This window comes from Gymnoscopelus braueri (assembly GCF_963280865.1).
Source record: "Gymnoscopelus braueri genome assembly, chromosome: 10".
Classification (NCBI taxonomy): domain Eukaryota; kingdom Metazoa; phylum Chordata; class Actinopteri; order Myctophiformes; family Myctophidae; genus Gymnoscopelus; species Gymnoscopelus braueri.
In genome coordinates this window covers 49,576,943-49,594,063 of record NC_137611.1, presented here as the reverse complement: position 1 = coordinate 49,594,063, position 17,121 = coordinate 49,576,943, and the positions used below count along the sequence as shown (strand labels likewise).

Sequence of the window (17,121 nt, the reverse complement as noted above, 5' to 3'; positions counted from 1 at the left end):
TACCAAAGTGTCCTATTGCTGGGGGCACGGTGGCGCAGTCGGTAGCGCTGTCGCCTCACAGCTAGAAGGTCCTGGGTTCGATTCCCGCAGGGGACGCTGTGGGCGCTGGGGGCGTGTTCTCTCCTCCGCGTCATTAGTGCCCATACCCTAGGTGGGGTTGGCGAAATGGCCTTTCTGTGTGGAGTTTGCATGTTCTCCCCGTGTCTCCTAGGGCATATAATCCTGGTCACTATACTGCCTCCCCCTGGCCAGCCTTGGCACCTGATGGAGGGGAAGGGAACTGGTTGGAATAACGTGTTCCTTCCACGCGCTACGTCCAACCAGGGAAACTCTCCCCTGTCAGGTGACAAGAAGGTCAGTTGGCTCTCATGCATTGAAGGAGGCATGAGCTCGGCCCTGGCCTCCCTAGGTTGGCAGAGGGAAGGTAGTGCCCAGGATTACTAGACAATTGGCACTGGGTGTAAAAAATAGGGTTACAAAATCGTGGGATAAAAATTTTAAGTAAAAAAAAAAAGGGTCCTATTGCTTTAAGGAAGTTGAGTGAATTAAGTGCTGACAGGTGTGCTCAATGTTTCAACCATTACTGTTTCAACCATTACAGTATGAAACTGAGTCAGTGTTCAATATCCGCCAAACTGTATTGGTAAATTAGAATGCTCCAATGATAAATGTCTTTGGTAACGGCCACCGCTATAAAAGTGAGCAAACACTGCATTTAAATGGCATATACAATGAAACTTCACCTTTTCAGTTTTTTGGTCATTGTGGGGGTTCTATGATGTCCCTTCTACAAAAGTATCAAGCAATGAATTGATTATTAATTATAACAATAATAATTGAACATTCTTTGTTGTCGTCTGGCTATTTCTCAAAATGTTTATTTGAAATGTGTTCTCATCTGATTTGCTACCCACAGTGCTTATTAATCCCACCCACCAGGGAGTGGATCATTTCTCCTGTCCGCCATGTTTTCATGCACCACATTAAAACCAGGAAGTACTTCTTGCCATGATTTATTTCTAGTTGTTTAAAGAATTGGTGTGTCCAGCACCGTTTCTTTAAAGATGAAAAAGCGAAACTGTAAGGTGCCCTGTAGTGAAGCTTTTCCCCACACATAATTTTTATTTAGACACAGTGAAGCTTTTCTCACAGCGAGGCAACACTGTGGGAAAGGCTTTAATGTTTAATCGCTTAAAGAAAATGACACATACAGTGCAAAAAAAAAGGAATGAGATAATTATATCGTTTTTTAAATCAATGTTTTCTCTGATTTCTATATTCTGCCTAGACGTCTTGCACCGCCCTGTGTGTAAAGAGGAGGTTTCCCCTGAACAACAGGAGAGGAGCTCCAGTCTGGTCCAGGAGGAACCAGAGCCTCCACAGATTAAAGAGGAACAGGAGGAGCTGCTTCAGAGACCAGACAATGATGAAGACGGGTCAATATTGACAATAATAGTAGGGAAAAGTGAAGATGATGATGAAAACAGAAATACAGAGCCTGTAGCCAGCACCTCAACTCAACACATGGAAATGCAAGCTTATGTAGAGGACTGTGGAACATTGCAACCAACTAGTGATGACCAGCGCTTATATTCAAACTGTTCTAAATCTGACATCACTGAAGACAGTGATGAGTGGGAGGAGACCAGGGAAGATCAGTCAGCTTTAAACACATTGGAATCAATCAACAAGACACAAAATGTGGAAGGACAAAGATTGTCTTTGAGCAACAAGCTGTCCCTGGAATCATCAAATCAAACTCACTCCATGAGTAGTCACACAGTGAAAAAACTGTTTAGTTGCAAAGTTTGTGGCAAAATCTTTAATCGTACAGGAAATCTAAATAGGCACAAGATGATTCATACAGGGGAAAAACCCTTGACTTGCAGAGTGTGTGGCAAAGGTTGTGTTCATAGGGATGAGCTGCAACGACACATGAGGACTCATACAGGTGAAAAGCCCTTTACGTGTACAGTTTGTGGCAAAGGCTGTGGTCAAAAGGGTCATCTAGAAATACACATGAGGACTCATACAGGGGAGAAGCCTTTAACTTGTACTGTTTGCGGTAAAGGTTGCGTTCACATGGGTCATTTAAAAGAACACATGAGGACTCATACAGGGGAAAAGCCGTTTACTTGTAAAGTCTGTGGCAAAAGCTGTAGTCAAATTAGTTCTCTAAAATCACACATGAGGACTCATACGGGGGAAAAACCCTTTACTTGTTCAGTTTGTGGCAAAGGCTGTGGTCAAATGAGTGATCTAAAAACACACCTGAGGACTCATACCGGGGAAAAACCCTTTACTTGTACAGTGTGTGCCAAAGGCTTTGCTCAAATGAGTGATCTAAAAAGACACATGAAGACTCATACAGGAGGGGAAGAAATCTGTTAGTTTTTGTTTTCTTTTTTCCCCGTAAATGTCCATGGTATGTTTTGTATCTAACACAATGGTAACATAAGATATGTGTTCCTTTTCTTGTTTAAAGAGACTGCGTCTGTGTTGATTGAAACTATGATGAAAAATGTTGACTCCCTTTTTTCACCAATTTCTAAATAACAACTAAGCTAAGACGGCAAAAACTAAACAAAAATGTTGGGGAGGTAGACTAAACTTAGTTTATCAAGAAAGCTGGTGTGCTTCACTACATTTGAAATGCAATGCAAGTTAAATAAACCACCACTGACCTGTGTTGATTAAATACAATCCAGTAATACAAAAATAATATTTTTTTAGTAATAGTAAAATCATACCAAAGACAAAGTATTGACAAATCAACAGCGCAAAAGCAGGATATTGGCAGTGGTGAACAGTAACGCACATTACATACAGTAAGTAAATGTACTTGTATGGGTATTTGCGTTTTAGGTTTTGAAGTATAACTTTCACTCCACTACATTTCAAAGAAAACATTGTACTTTCTAGAAAGGGTAAAAGTATATTATTAATTAACTACTAATAGCAGATCAACCAACTCGCACAAGATACAGGAAGAGCGCATACCTCGATGTTAAATTGGCTGTTTTCCAAAATGCACAAAAATAAATAAGTTTATAAGAAGATAGTCTTATGTAATGTAAAGGATACAGATTTAGACATGCACAGTACATCATTATCAGACCTAACGTTACCTTTCAACTTGTTCATGCAAGAATTACTTGCTATATATGTTTTGTAGCAAATATCGTAAACACATTAGACTTTAATTGTCCAATGTTTAAGCACATTTTAATACTTACTTTAATGTATTACTATATATTAAATAGTATTACTCTAATAATACCTTTTTAAACATTTTGGAAAAAATGTTGTGAGCTTATAGATCACCTATTTTCACTATTATTGAGATTCTTTTTTTATTTTTTGGATTAAAAAAAACAATCCTACATTTCAATACAGAAATACATTGATATTACAAAGGAATGTACTTTGTAATGTCTACTTTTCAATAAAGCAAGTACTCCAGTACTTTAAGACCTGGAACCCCATTATGTAACTATAGCTGGGAACCCTTTTTGGGGTTCTTGTTGCTATGCACAGTATATAGCAATATAATGTTTTTGATACATATTTGAAGATTCCACCATTAGATTATTTTTCTCTGTCTTCACACCTAACATCAGCTCCCAGTACTTACCACAGGACCCAAGCCATGCTACTCATACACTGAGTTGACAGTGCCCTTGTGGTCCAAAGGCGAAAGCTCTACCAACTGAGTTACTCGGACACAAATGCTCAGAGCTCTGTCTGACCTTCGCTTCAACTGAAACATATTCTTCCTTTAGGATTATACCTACCCCATTTCTCCTCTCGTCCACCCCATGGTAGAACAGTTTAAAAAACCCTCCGGAACTCATGGCCTTGCCCATTGAGAATCTATTATTGAAGGGAGACCTGGTCTACAACAAGGTAGCTATAATTGTGAAATGTCTCCTAAAATGTGTAAGCAATATAGATTATGACTTGTTGATTTGGCGGCCATCTTGAAAATCTTGAAAAATGTTATTGGAGTTATATTGGAGTTTTGGATGGCCCGGCCTCTAAAGTTGAAGGGTTGACCCAGAAGAATGTTCATGCCAAATGTCATGCTTGTATCACAAAATGTGGAAAACTGGTAAATCCCACAAAATTAGGCTTTTTCTAGCCTGATTATCAGACTGAAGCTGCGTGGAGCTTCAGTCTGACATTGGCTCCAGTGTAGGCGATTAAAGGGGGAGGGGATTTCCCTAAACCAATCCTAAGGGATCCCCACCGCCACCTCCGACTCTCATTGGACAATATATTTTGTACCGAATAAATCCTAGGTTCACATTACAACACCAGACCAAGAGAGGCAGTCCATTCAGAGAGTGGGCGGGGCCTATGGTCTGGAACCAGGCTAGGCTTTTTCTGGAGGAGCTGGGGAGGTCTCTGGTGAATCCCCACATTGAACGATGCCAGTGGCTGCCCCAAGCCTCTGCCAGTTTGGTGACAGAGCTTCAGGCTACACCCACACCAACAACCCACACAAGGAACCAGCCAGGGGATGCCAGGGGGAAGCAGAGAAAGAGGTGCAGTCCTGCCCCACCAACAAGGACAGAAAAAACAGTGCCGCTTGCCACACATGTGAGAAACACATCTGTAAGGAGCACACTTAAACAATCACATACTGTGATACACACACACACACACACACACACACACACACACACACACACACACACACACACACACACACACACACACACACACACACACACACACACACACACACACACAGCAAAGTCTCTCAACCTTACACAACACCGTCATACTCATAAGGCATGGGCCGATGACATCTCGAAGAGTATCGGTGTCCTGAGGCAATACTGTACCAGGACCCGCGTTAACGTCAGTGGTGGACAAAGTATATACTCAAGTAAATGCTCAAGTATTCAAAAGTACAAATAATGAAGTACATGTTTCCAACAACTTCTTATAGGCCACGCCCATTTCTGCCCGACACATATTTTCCGCCATTCTTCAAAACACACTTTCCTACTACTCGTACAGATTTGGACCAAAACTCACGCAAATCGGTACACATTATGTCTTAGGTCACGTGATCTAGATGTACCTGTTTTCCGATTCCATTGCGATTGGCTACAATAAATTTTCAAATTTGTGGGAGGGGCCCGTTTTGCAAAAAAATCATCAAATCATGAATGCAGTGTCCGATTGCCATGAAACTTAGTAGGACAAGGAAGAACCTCCACACCAAACTTTTCAAATCGGCCACATGGTGGCACTATAACCGCCCACTCAATGTTTTGGCCTATAACTGTTGAACCGTAGGTCGTACAGTCAAACAACTTGATTCCATTTTTACTTGGAATCCTTGGGTTCCATATATGCCCTAACCATTTTTCTTTATTGTGCCAACTTGATTTTCCACCATTTTACACTGTCTTCTAAAACACACTTTTTGCTACGGTTCCTACAACTTTTGGCCAAAACTCACACAAATCGGTACACATTATCTCTGAAGTCATGTGATTAATATATATTAGTCAGCTTTCTCATATACCATTCCAATTATCTATAACTGCCTTATAACATTTGCGGGCCCTGGGTAGACAACCCGGCCTGGCGGAGACCCGGTATTTTCTAGTTTTTTCAATTTTTTTCCTTTTCAAGCACATCCTCTTTAATTAGAATGATTGTACTTTTGATCTCACTACATTTCTAGGAAGGGACTCTTGGGACCCAAACTTACCGAAAATATATTATGAATGAACCTCTTAACCTCTATTTCAAATGTAGTGAAACTAGCCGATCTACAAGCTTGCGTTGCAACGCAACACATTGTGAGCTTGTAGATCTGTTATTTTTGGCTAATGTATCCCCCCAGAATATGGATGCAGGAGTTCAAGTGGTTAAGGTAAATCTCTACTTGTACAGTGAGATTTTATCTTATGTGCAGAGCAGACGATGCTAGTGCATGCATTGTGAAAACAATCAGAGGCTACTTTGCTAAAACCAATATTGAGCAATTTATGTTAGTTGTATGTCGTGATTTACAGTGTCAAGAGCTTTGGATAAGTCCACAAAGAGGGCGGTGCAGTGCAGTTTATTGTCCAGAGCAGTTAAAATGTTGTTGGTGACTAGAGTGACAGCCGTTATTGTGCTATGGTTGGCTCTGAAGCCAGATTGATTTTCATTTGAGATTGAGAAGGAATGATTTAAGCTGAGAGTTTACGAGAGATTCTAAGATTTTGTCAAGACAGGGTACTTTTGAGATTGGTCTATAATTATTTAGGTCTTGTTTATCTCCACCTTTATGTAGTGGAAGGACATGGGCTAGTCTCCAGGTATGAGGGAAACAACTTGTTACGATTGAAAGATTGAAGATATGTGTTATGTGTGTTACGATTAGAGGTGCTGCAGTCAAGAAGAAGGGGTCTAAGTTATCCTCTCCGGTCGAGGTTTTGTGATTAATGTTAAGAAGAGCTTCCAAAACAACAGAGGTAGAGAGGGGCTGAATGGAAAACTGATCAGTTGCGCTATTGCTGTTATTTCTGTAATCAGTGGATAGTGGGGGTCCATTGTAGGTGTTAATAAATAAGTGCCCAGCATCTGCAAAATGTGAATTAAAAGCTTCCAATGGATCTGAGATTAGACCATTATTGCCATTGACTTGAGTAGGAAGAGCAGAAGAGGAGTTGTTATTGAGGGAATTTACTGCTTTCCAGAATTTTACTGGATTTCCCTGAGAAGATGTTATTAAATTAAAAAAATAGTTTGATTTAGCCTTTCTAAGAGAGGAGGTGCATTTATTTCTAATTTGGCGAAAGCAGGCCCAAAGAGGTGGGTCTCCAGAGCGCCTAGCCCAAGACCAGGCTCTGTTCCTCTCGTTAAATAAAGCAGCTATAGCTGGTGAGAACTTTAATGAAGAGAGACTTTATCCTTAATTCTCAACATTGCAGAACATGTGCATGTGCATGTGCATCCACAATAGACACAAAGGTGTTTGTAAACGGGTCACTATTTAAAACGTCTGATAAGAACACTTCCTCATTAAAATGCTTAAAACTTCTCTTTAAGACCACCTGAGATTTGGTCCGTTGCAATCGGGCATCCCTTTTTCTTTTTTTTTTTTCTAAATTTTTTATCTCGCGATTTTTGTATCCCATTTTTTTTCACCCGGTGCCAATTTCCTAAGTGATCCTGGGCGCTACACCAGCCCTACACCAGTCCCCCACAGTAGGGAGGCCAGGGCCGAGCTCATGCTTCCTTCAGGCATGAGAGCCAACTGACCTTCTTGTCACCCGACAGGGGGGAGTTTCCCTGGTTGGACGTAGCGCGTGGAAGGAACACGTTATTCCAACCAGTTCCCTTCCCCTCCATCAGGCGCCCCGGCTGTCATGGGGGAGGCGGTATAGCGACCAGGATTACTACATGTTTTTGTGAGGGTATTAACTACCCTAGGAGACACGGGGAGAACATGCAAACTCCACACAGAGTAGGCCCTTTCGCCAACCCTACCTAGGGTATGGGTGCTGATGACGCAGAGGAGAAGACACGCCCCTAGCGCCCACAGCGTCCCCGGCGGGAATCGAACCCAGGACCTTCTAGCTGTGAGGCGACAGCGCTACCGACTGCGCCACCGTGCCTCCTCAATCGGGCATCCATTATGCAACCAACTGGGCAATGATCACTAACACCCAGCTCGATGACCCCACAGGAAGAGACCTTGTCAGCTCTGTTGGAAAAAATAAGGTCAATCAGGGTGGATTTAGTAATATCAAAGTTTGGCGTAGTGGTTTCAAGGACCAGCAGTGATATATTTAAATCACTAGCAACCTCCTTGAGGTGTTTGGAAGCTACACCCAACCAGTTCTGGTTCCAGTCCCCTAAGACCAGAAGCTCCTCATCTGAGTGCATGGAGAGCATGCTGGCAAGGGTGTCAATAGTACCCGGATCAGCAGACGGGGGTCTGTAAATACCCACAATAATGAATGATGTTGTTCCGAACTGGACCTTCAGAGAGAGCCATTCAAAACACCTGGGATGTGAGACAGCATTTAAAAGTGTGGAAGAAAGATTCGATTTGGTATATATACACACCCCACTGCATCTACCTAATCTGTCGGCTCTAAATAAATTATAATTTAAAAGAGCCACTTTGGCGTCACTGGTACTCTTTTTGAGCCACGTCTCACTTAACACCAGAATGTCAGGATTAGTCTGTTTGACCAGTAGAAGTACAAAGTCTAAGGCTTCGTCCACACGTACACGGGTATTTTCATAAACGTAGCTTTTTATATGCGTTTTGGGCGGTTCGTCCACACGCAAACGCGTTTTTGGTCCATGTAAACGCATCTTTTTGAAAACTCCGGCCACAGTGTAGATTTCTAAAAACGGCGTTTATGCGTCGCCGTGTGGGCGGCGTAAACGGAGTTTTTCACATTATAAGCATGCGCAGTTGAGAGTACTGTAATATAATATAATATGATATAATAATTAGCCTATAGCCTACATCATTTATTTAATATTCCTTTCCTCACTGTCATTGCATGTTGACCGCGCATACACTTGTCTTCCATTAATGGTAGGCTATGTTCTACATATAGGAACAAATTATATTCTGTAGGCCTATGAATAAACAAAATTGAGTTTGCACCGAAGAAACATTTTGCAAAATTAATGTTACTCTGTCAATCATAATTAACAATCAAATCAAACGTGTAGACTCGTCGCTCCAGTAAATTTCATACAATGACCTTTTCATGCTGCTCTTTTTAACCCAGCACCCCAACAAGTGATGTGCATTCAAATCTGCATTTTTATCATTAAAAAAAATCGCCATTTAATAGGCTACTGGGTTGTGGGACACAGGCACTCATTTATCAAATATTTCCAAGTGACGTAATTACATAATTGGCCTACAAGCAATTAAAATCAAGCGATTTAAAAACAATCTAACATATTTACAATGTTATAAGTTAGATGGTTAATCATTCACCCATTTAAAAGGTGCCATAACAGTCATACAGATCTAAAGGATTTAGCTGGAATATTTTCATGGAGAGAGCGGTCTCTCAACTTGGGTATCCTACAGTTATATATAACCGACATAAGCGCAGGAGCTCTTCTTCACGTTGTGTGTTTTTGATCACAGGACTTCAGCAGGAGATTGGAGATGGGTAACTCCCACCAAACACCAGCCATTATCCATTAATGTTTAAGCATTCATTAATCACTCACTCCATAAATGTTCAGATTGTGACATTCTGACCAGGGCAGGCTATCCCTCATGAATGTGCATGGTGTTATGGGCTTTTTATTTCAAAACAGCAGCAGTCAGGTCTCAACAGAGCGCACATTGCGCACTGCTCTATTAATGGGTTAAATTTAAATACAAACCTAATCCATTCGGTACGATGTGATGGTATCATTCTTGACAAAAGAAAGTTTATACCGTGACCGTCACAGAATATGGTAATCCCACTGGCAAACCCTGTAGGACTATAATAAAAAATCTAAGGTAGGAAGGTTTGCGCTCTGACAGAAAAGGCTTTACCAAAAGTTACAGCCAGGTGCGAGATGTCAGCAATGACATCGAGAAACAATAGAATATTTTTTTGCATCCAAAGAGCCACAACATATTTTTGTCAATGTGTGCATCTTCTCGTAGGCTAATTCAATAATCACCATTTAATAGTGAGTGTAGTAAAAGTTGCAGGACAGTTTGTGCTCCGGTGGAGAGCTGCGCATTGGGCAGGAGCCAGCTGGTGATGCTGACGTCGTTCTGAAGTAGATAGTCTATCTATGGTTTGTCTGTAAAACATACAGTAGACAAGGCTATTTAACCTATAGGCTACTTTGTTTGATGGGAAAGCATTGCGATGGAGAAATCACATCCAATATAAACTAAAACAACTGGATGTGAATCACCCATGTTACCTCGTAACCTCGCTGCCTCTGTGATCGCCGACGGTCTATTTGAAGAAATAATCCACCGTTTACTTTGAGTTGAGGACATGAAGAATGCAGGCCTACGTTTTCAATCACACTATTTGGCTGAATATCCACAACATGTCATGTTATGGTTTAATTAACTTTAAGGGGAGCTGGTCACCTTGCGCTGGAGTGACTGTGACAGCCTCAAATTACTAATGCGTGCCTCGGATGAATTTGTATTTCGAGCCCACAAAATACTAATTTGAGGCCACAAGATAGTTAGGACGAGTTTACTTAACTTGTTCTTAAGTACAGTGCTTGAGTAAATGTACTCAGGCCATGTTTTTAGAGACATTTTTAATTGGATTATGCAACATAATAGCCATGTGCATTCATCATATTCTTTATTGTGGTGGAGAAATGTTTGCTATTCAAGGATTATTATTATTATAATAATATTATTAACATTATTCGTTGCGCACTGGTCCAATACAATATAAACCAATGCGCTGTTGGTTATATCTATACACACCCACAGCCTGGCACACAACATTCTATCTTCTAATTCTCCAGGAATGTCTGTGATTATAATTTTCCTATTATCAGCAGATGTGAGAGTGTCAATTCCTTGTGTCTATTGTGTTTATATAAGATGATAGTCTATTCAAAGAAGACAATTTGTGCCGCGTGATGCCATTCGCTCCAAATGACGCACCTCAGTTGTATTCATGGGTTGGCCTACATAGGAAATAATGAACTGATTACAATAATATACAATTCTCTCAAATCAGTAACAGGTAGGTGATACATATGTCCATCAAATATGGTTTTATTGAAAGGCAATCCAAGGTTAGAGCTTGGAAACCAACCTTCGGAGAATGTCTGACGGCTTGGATCGCCTCAGTGCGGCTGCAGAGTTCATCTTGGAATTTGTCATTACAATTTTACTGTAATCCACAAAAGTGTGACTGTTAATTCCTTGTGTCAATACATTGTTTTTATCACCGGTGTTATATCTTATATTTAGCTTTTATGAAATGTCTGAGATCATTGTTTTTTTTTTGGAAGATTGGAAATGTATTCTATTGCTAGTTTGGCCACAAAATAGGCTATCAGCACGTCACACAGCTTGTACACACACACACACACACACACACACACACACACACACACACACACACACACACACACACACACACACACACACACACACACACACACACACCATGTATCTATCTATCTATCTATCTATAAATCTATAAATCTATCTATAAATCTATCTAAATATCTTTCTATTCATCTGGCATCTATCATCTAAAGACCGCTGACTGCACTGTCTGTAGCCATAATGCTTTAGCTATGATGTCAGCTGACAGTAGCCTATATATAGCCTAATATAGTATATAGTATCTGATTATTAGGCAGTGCGTTTGGCGTGTGCGTAAATATGAATCTGGCAGCTAGGGGATAGGGATAATACATTAATTGACGTTCATTATACCATATAGATATAGGTGTTTTGATAACATTTTTTTTATTTTTTATTATTATTTATTCACCTGGGGGGGGGGGGGTACGTGTGGTAATAACGCCTGGGTTAACTGCGTGCGTGCGTGCGTGTGTGTTACGGCCGCGGACTTTTGATAGGCAGGCAGGCAGGCGGAGACACAGACAGACAGACAGACAGACAGACAGACAGACAGACGGCTGTGGGCGCACCGCTGGAGCGCACTCAAGCATTGGTTTGTATTGGACTAGGCAACGAATAATAATATAATAATAATAATCCTACACTTTGCAGATATAAATTATTATATTATAAACTATACATCAACCACTTCAGCCATATTTTATAGATAACAGATCTACAAGCTCACAATGGGAGCTTAAATGGGTATTTTCAAACATTGTATTACTTTTATGGGGCGGGATGGAGGGGTTAATGGGGGGGGGGGGGGGTCGCGGATAGCTTCAGGACATGTGGGGGGGGGGGGGGGGCTTGGACACACGGCCGATGCGGTCCGTGCGTCGGTCGGGAGCCTGGCACACTGTTCGTAGCTGGCGACCTAGCTGGCAGGCGACGTCGCAACTCGCAACCCCCCCTATACACGCGCACGGCCGCACACACACACACACACACACACACACACACACACACACACACACACACACACACACACACACACACACACACACGTGTGCGCGCCGCAGATCCAAAAGTTACATTTCAACATATACATTTCAACATAGCATTTTATTGAGTGGTAATCAAATCATAATTGATACACAGAAGTAACATAGACACTTCAGAGATTAGATAGAAAGTTTACAAGACAGATATAAACTTTTATTTTATTTAATAAAAGGAGGATTAATGAAGGATTAATGCACACGGGTGCTTCGATGTTGGTTGGGGTAATTAATGACTATAGCAACATGTCATCCCGACCCTACGAGACACTTTACCAAGTTCATTCATTCAGGAAATATTATTATATTAATATTTAGAGAATACATATTTTTATTGACATTTTAATAAAATAAATATAGGCGCTGTGGATTCGTCTGTCTCATCGGGACTCAGGGACGGAGGGACCAAATAATAATAATATATAATAATTTGTTATGTTCTGCAAGCACTTAAGTTGCTCTAACATATATGTTGCAAAGTAGCCTGTCTATTAACAATAATAATAATAATAGCCTACTGGCACCGGTGATAAAAACACAACGTCAGACATTCCCCGAAGGTTGGATTCCAAGCTCTTAACCTTGGATTGCCTTTCAATAAAACCATATTTGATGGACACATCTGTAGTATCACCTACCTGTTACTGATTTGAGAGAATTTTATATTATTGCAATCAGTTCATTATTTCCTTTGTAATCCATGAATAAAACTGAAGTGTGTCATTTGGAGCGAATGGCATGGCGCAGCATTGACGTAGCACTTTAATTCCTGGGCCAGGCGCAACAGCGCATTGGTTTGTATTTTATTATTAAAGATAAATCTTTAATAATAAGATATATTTGTCTGTCATCGCGAGACTACAGTTGTTGACCGCTGTGAATAGACAGTCTCGCGATGACAGCTGCGTTTTTACCGTCTTAATGCGTTTTCATGTGGACAGAGAGATTTTTATAAACGGGGCCGTGTAGACGCGGAGGTTTACAAAAACGAAAACGATAAATCTGCGTTTATGAAAATACCCGTGTACGTGTGGACGAAGCCTGAGTTGTGGACTAGACTCACTATTTAAGTGAATTATCCCAAGCCATTTTCTATTTTTAAGGTTACTGTGCCTAGATGGTTGTCTAGCAGTAATAAGTACAGGAACATGGGGTAGAATGTAGATTGAGACTGTAATAGACAGGGGGATTTCGGGGGAACAGAAATATGACACAAAACGGCCTTGATCCACATGGATGGGACTAGAATCTGAAGAGGAAGTTAAAAAGGTTGGATTGCGCCGTGCTACATAATACAAAATTACAAGCAATGTATTTGATACAGTTGTCCCGTGATAGTATAGTGCCCTTACTGTTTAGGTGCACACCATCTTTCCTATACAGATTGTATAGTTCAGGGGTGGGCAACTTTGTAGATGGTGAGGGCCACAAAATGTCCTCACTCACTCTGGGGGGCCGCATTGTGTATCAGCAGGAACCATTGAGCCGCATTGAGTGACGGCGCGGGCCGCATTGCCCATCCCTGGTATAGTTGGAAATGAAATCATAGCCCAAAGCATCACAGAAACGTTTAAGCCACAAATGGAAGCTAAAAAGTTAAAAACCTGCAAGCAAGATACACTGGGCCCTGTGTGTCATCTGCCAACAAGACACTAGTGAGAGTAGTAATGAGACACTGACTGACCCAATGCTTACTAAGCAGAAAGACGCTGGGTGTGCATATACTGTACGTCGTTAGCTGAAAGTCTCCTGAAAATTAAGGAACTGAATGAAATACCTGGAAATGTACAGATAGAGAGACTAGATGAAGGTGAAGGAATTGAAGCTGCTCTGGTTGTCAATAAAGCTCAGTTGCATCAATCATGCAGGTTGGCCTTCAACAAGCAAAAGCTCAATGGGCAGAGCAGAGAGCTCTGAAGAGATCTAGCGGTACAGGTGATGCCGACACCATTGCAGGGCCAAGTATACGCACCAGGAGATGTACTAATCACACTGACAAACCAGTAGAGGAAGCACTCCTCTACACTTAAGGGGCGGCCATAGCTGAATGGTTAGTGAGCCCGCCTAGGGAGGCCCTGGTTGCCCCAGGTACGATTCCAGGCCAGACCAGCATATGTGTCGATTAAATGAAATTTGTCCCTGAGCAAGACTCTTAACCCCTAATTGCTCACAGGCCCTCATTGGAAACAAGACCGCAAGGACTTTCATGAACGTCCTGTTAAAAGGAATTATCCTTATCCCACTCTGTTTTTTTCTGTTGCAAGCCAACTGGGGCTGATGGTTTACATGAGGCAGCCAAGTTAAGACATGTGCATAGCTCTTACAGGACACAGAACTGCTGGCTCAACTTAGTGCAGGAGATATGATTGCACTTGAATCAAAACATCACAATAAGTGCTTGGTGAGCCTCTATAATCGTGCCAGAAAACACAAAGTTGAAGAAATGTGGGGAACTGAAAAGGAGAAAGTGGTATCAGGAATGGCTTTTGATGGAAATGTAATATACATTGAGGAAGCACGCCTTGATGACAGCACTACACCGGTCTTTAAGCTGGCTGATCAGGCTCATCTGTACACATCAAGGATGGAGAAGCTTTACATTAAGCTTGATGCTAGAGTGAACACAAGATTGAAGTAAAGACTCTTGGCTCAGATCCAAGGCCTGCAACCTCAGACCCAGGAGCAGGATGTCCTTCTTGTGTTCTCTGATGACATTGGTGTCGCCTTGACCAAGGTATGTGAATGGGAGAGTGCCATGCACACATTATGCGTCGCCACATGTTTGATGAGCAGAAACCTTTCACAGGGTTCCAAGAGGGATGCCAAAGAGACTATGTGCCGAACCTACTGCTAGCACTGGTAAACATGGTTCTTGAAGGTCCAAGCATCAGAGACCAGAGTGAATGTCCAGCAACATCTGCAGCCCTAACCATTGCACAACTGATCAAGTTCAACAGCGTCAAGCACAGACGGATTGGAAGACCCACCACATCTGCCAACCTCAGACACAGCACTGCTCAGGAAACACCTTAACCAATGTATATAGGCCTGATGGTCCATGCCCAAACCAGGAAGAGGGAACTAGTGGACCGGCTTTCACACGTAGGTGTCAGTATCTCGTATGACCACATGCTTTGTTTGTCAGCACAGCTAGGAGATACAGTCATCCAGCAGTTCAAACAAGGAACATGTGGTTTGCCCCACTAAGATGTGTGGTGATGTCTTCACAACTGTTGCAGTTGATAACATTGACCATAACCTTAGCTCAACTACTTCAAAGGAATCCTTCCATGGCACAGGTCAAGGGGTTGACCGCAGAATTGGGATTGTTGGAGGCCCTGCAGTCCAAAAACAATATGGGCCATTTGCCAAGCTACTACACATAAGTTCCACCAGTCGCACCAGTAGCACCAAGAAGGCACCTGTGCCACCTAGTACAGTGGCATCACTGAGCAGGGAGAACTCTGACCAGAACATCAAGGAAGAGTACTGCTGGCTAGAAAATATGCAGAAGATTATTGATGATGAAGAGAACTCTGGAAATCAGAATGTGAACAGTATGTCTTGGGCTTCAAGGGCCCTACTCCCCCTGTTCCACGAGAGTACCCACACTATGACAATGATAAAACACTCAATGGACATAGTCAGACAGGCTGTTCAACATCTGAATGCTAGGCAGATGCCAGTATTAACATTTGATCAACCATTGTATGCCATTGCCAAGCAGATCCAGTTGAAGTGGCGTGAGAGGTATGGGGAAGACAAGTTTGTTGTGATGTTTGGTGGCTTGCATATAGAGATGGCAGCTCTGAAGACCCTTGGTGATTGGTTGCAAGGCAGTGGCTGGGTTGAAGCACTGGTACAAGCAGAGATCACAACAGCAGGCACTGCTGACTCATTCTTGCGTGCAGCACCAGACAACCGTGGGCACCAGACAACCGGATCTTCTCAGCTATCCCCATTGATCAAGCGCATGAGCAGAATAATGCTTACAGACAACCCTAGTGCCCTCCGGCGATGGTTGGTACCTGGCCCTGAGGTTGCAGCACTGATTGATGACTTTGAAGAGGCATACCATCTTATGGGAAGACAACATGATGAGCCCCACCATGACCAAGTGTGCAGAATGTATTTAGAAAAGATGTCTGCTCACTTGTCAATGTCATGGAAGAACTGGGTAAACCATTTGAAGAGGAGAGAGAAGATCTACTTTTACTTGCCACAACATAGATTGCAGACCCATCGGTAGTAGAGACCAGAAATGTTCAGAACTCACCAAAGATTAGCCTGCAGCAGTTCAAAACATTCACAAAGGAATGTCTTGTGGAAAGTCCATTGATGACCCAATTCACTGCAACCGTCTGAAACTGTTTCTTGGCTCAAAAAGAAAGATGGCAAGTAAAGAGAAGCAGCAGCTGACGTCAATGAAAAGTGATGCTGAGCTTTTCTCACACCTGTACATTAGCTGTCAAACAAGGTGTGGAAATCTGGAAGAATTTTAACATTATGAGAACCAGGCATGGCCACCAGCACTCTCTGATGATTACGTCTAGGGACAAAGAGTGACATTCTGACATGCCTAGAGGAACTCTCTCGAGCTCAGACTCCTGAGCTGAGAAGTCCCTGATGCTACATGTGCATTTCTTGAAGGGGCTGCCATCATTCAGATGATGAAGCCAGCAGGTGCCAAGACATTTGAGGAGTATCCATCCCTTATATCACTTGTCAGCTGTGCAGCGTGTCACGGGTAGACCTTGTTTGGGATACACACAAGGATGATTCCCTTAAGGCACAGCAAGAGCCAAGCGTGGTAAGGGTATAAGGAGATGTGTGGTTGGAAAGGCTGTCATACCAGGAAACTGGCAAAACTTTCTCCGGTTAGACAGCAACAAGACATACTTGTTCAGTTTCCTATCCAAGGTCCTCTTTCAGGCATTCAGTGAGGAAGACAAACAAGTTGTCGTCACTCATGGGAAGGGGGTTCTCAGCACACAGCAACTTGCATGATGTCCA

General features: G+C 42.2%; 1 protein-coding gene across 1 annotated transcript in view; it reads left to right on the top strand.

The window, feature by feature from the left end:
* The window catches only part of LOC308093928 (uncharacterized protein), a 47,832-nt gene that overhangs the window by 10,720 nt on the left and 19,991 nt on the right, over nt 1-17,121 (top strand). The gene's annotated exons all lie outside the window — the stretch shown is intronic.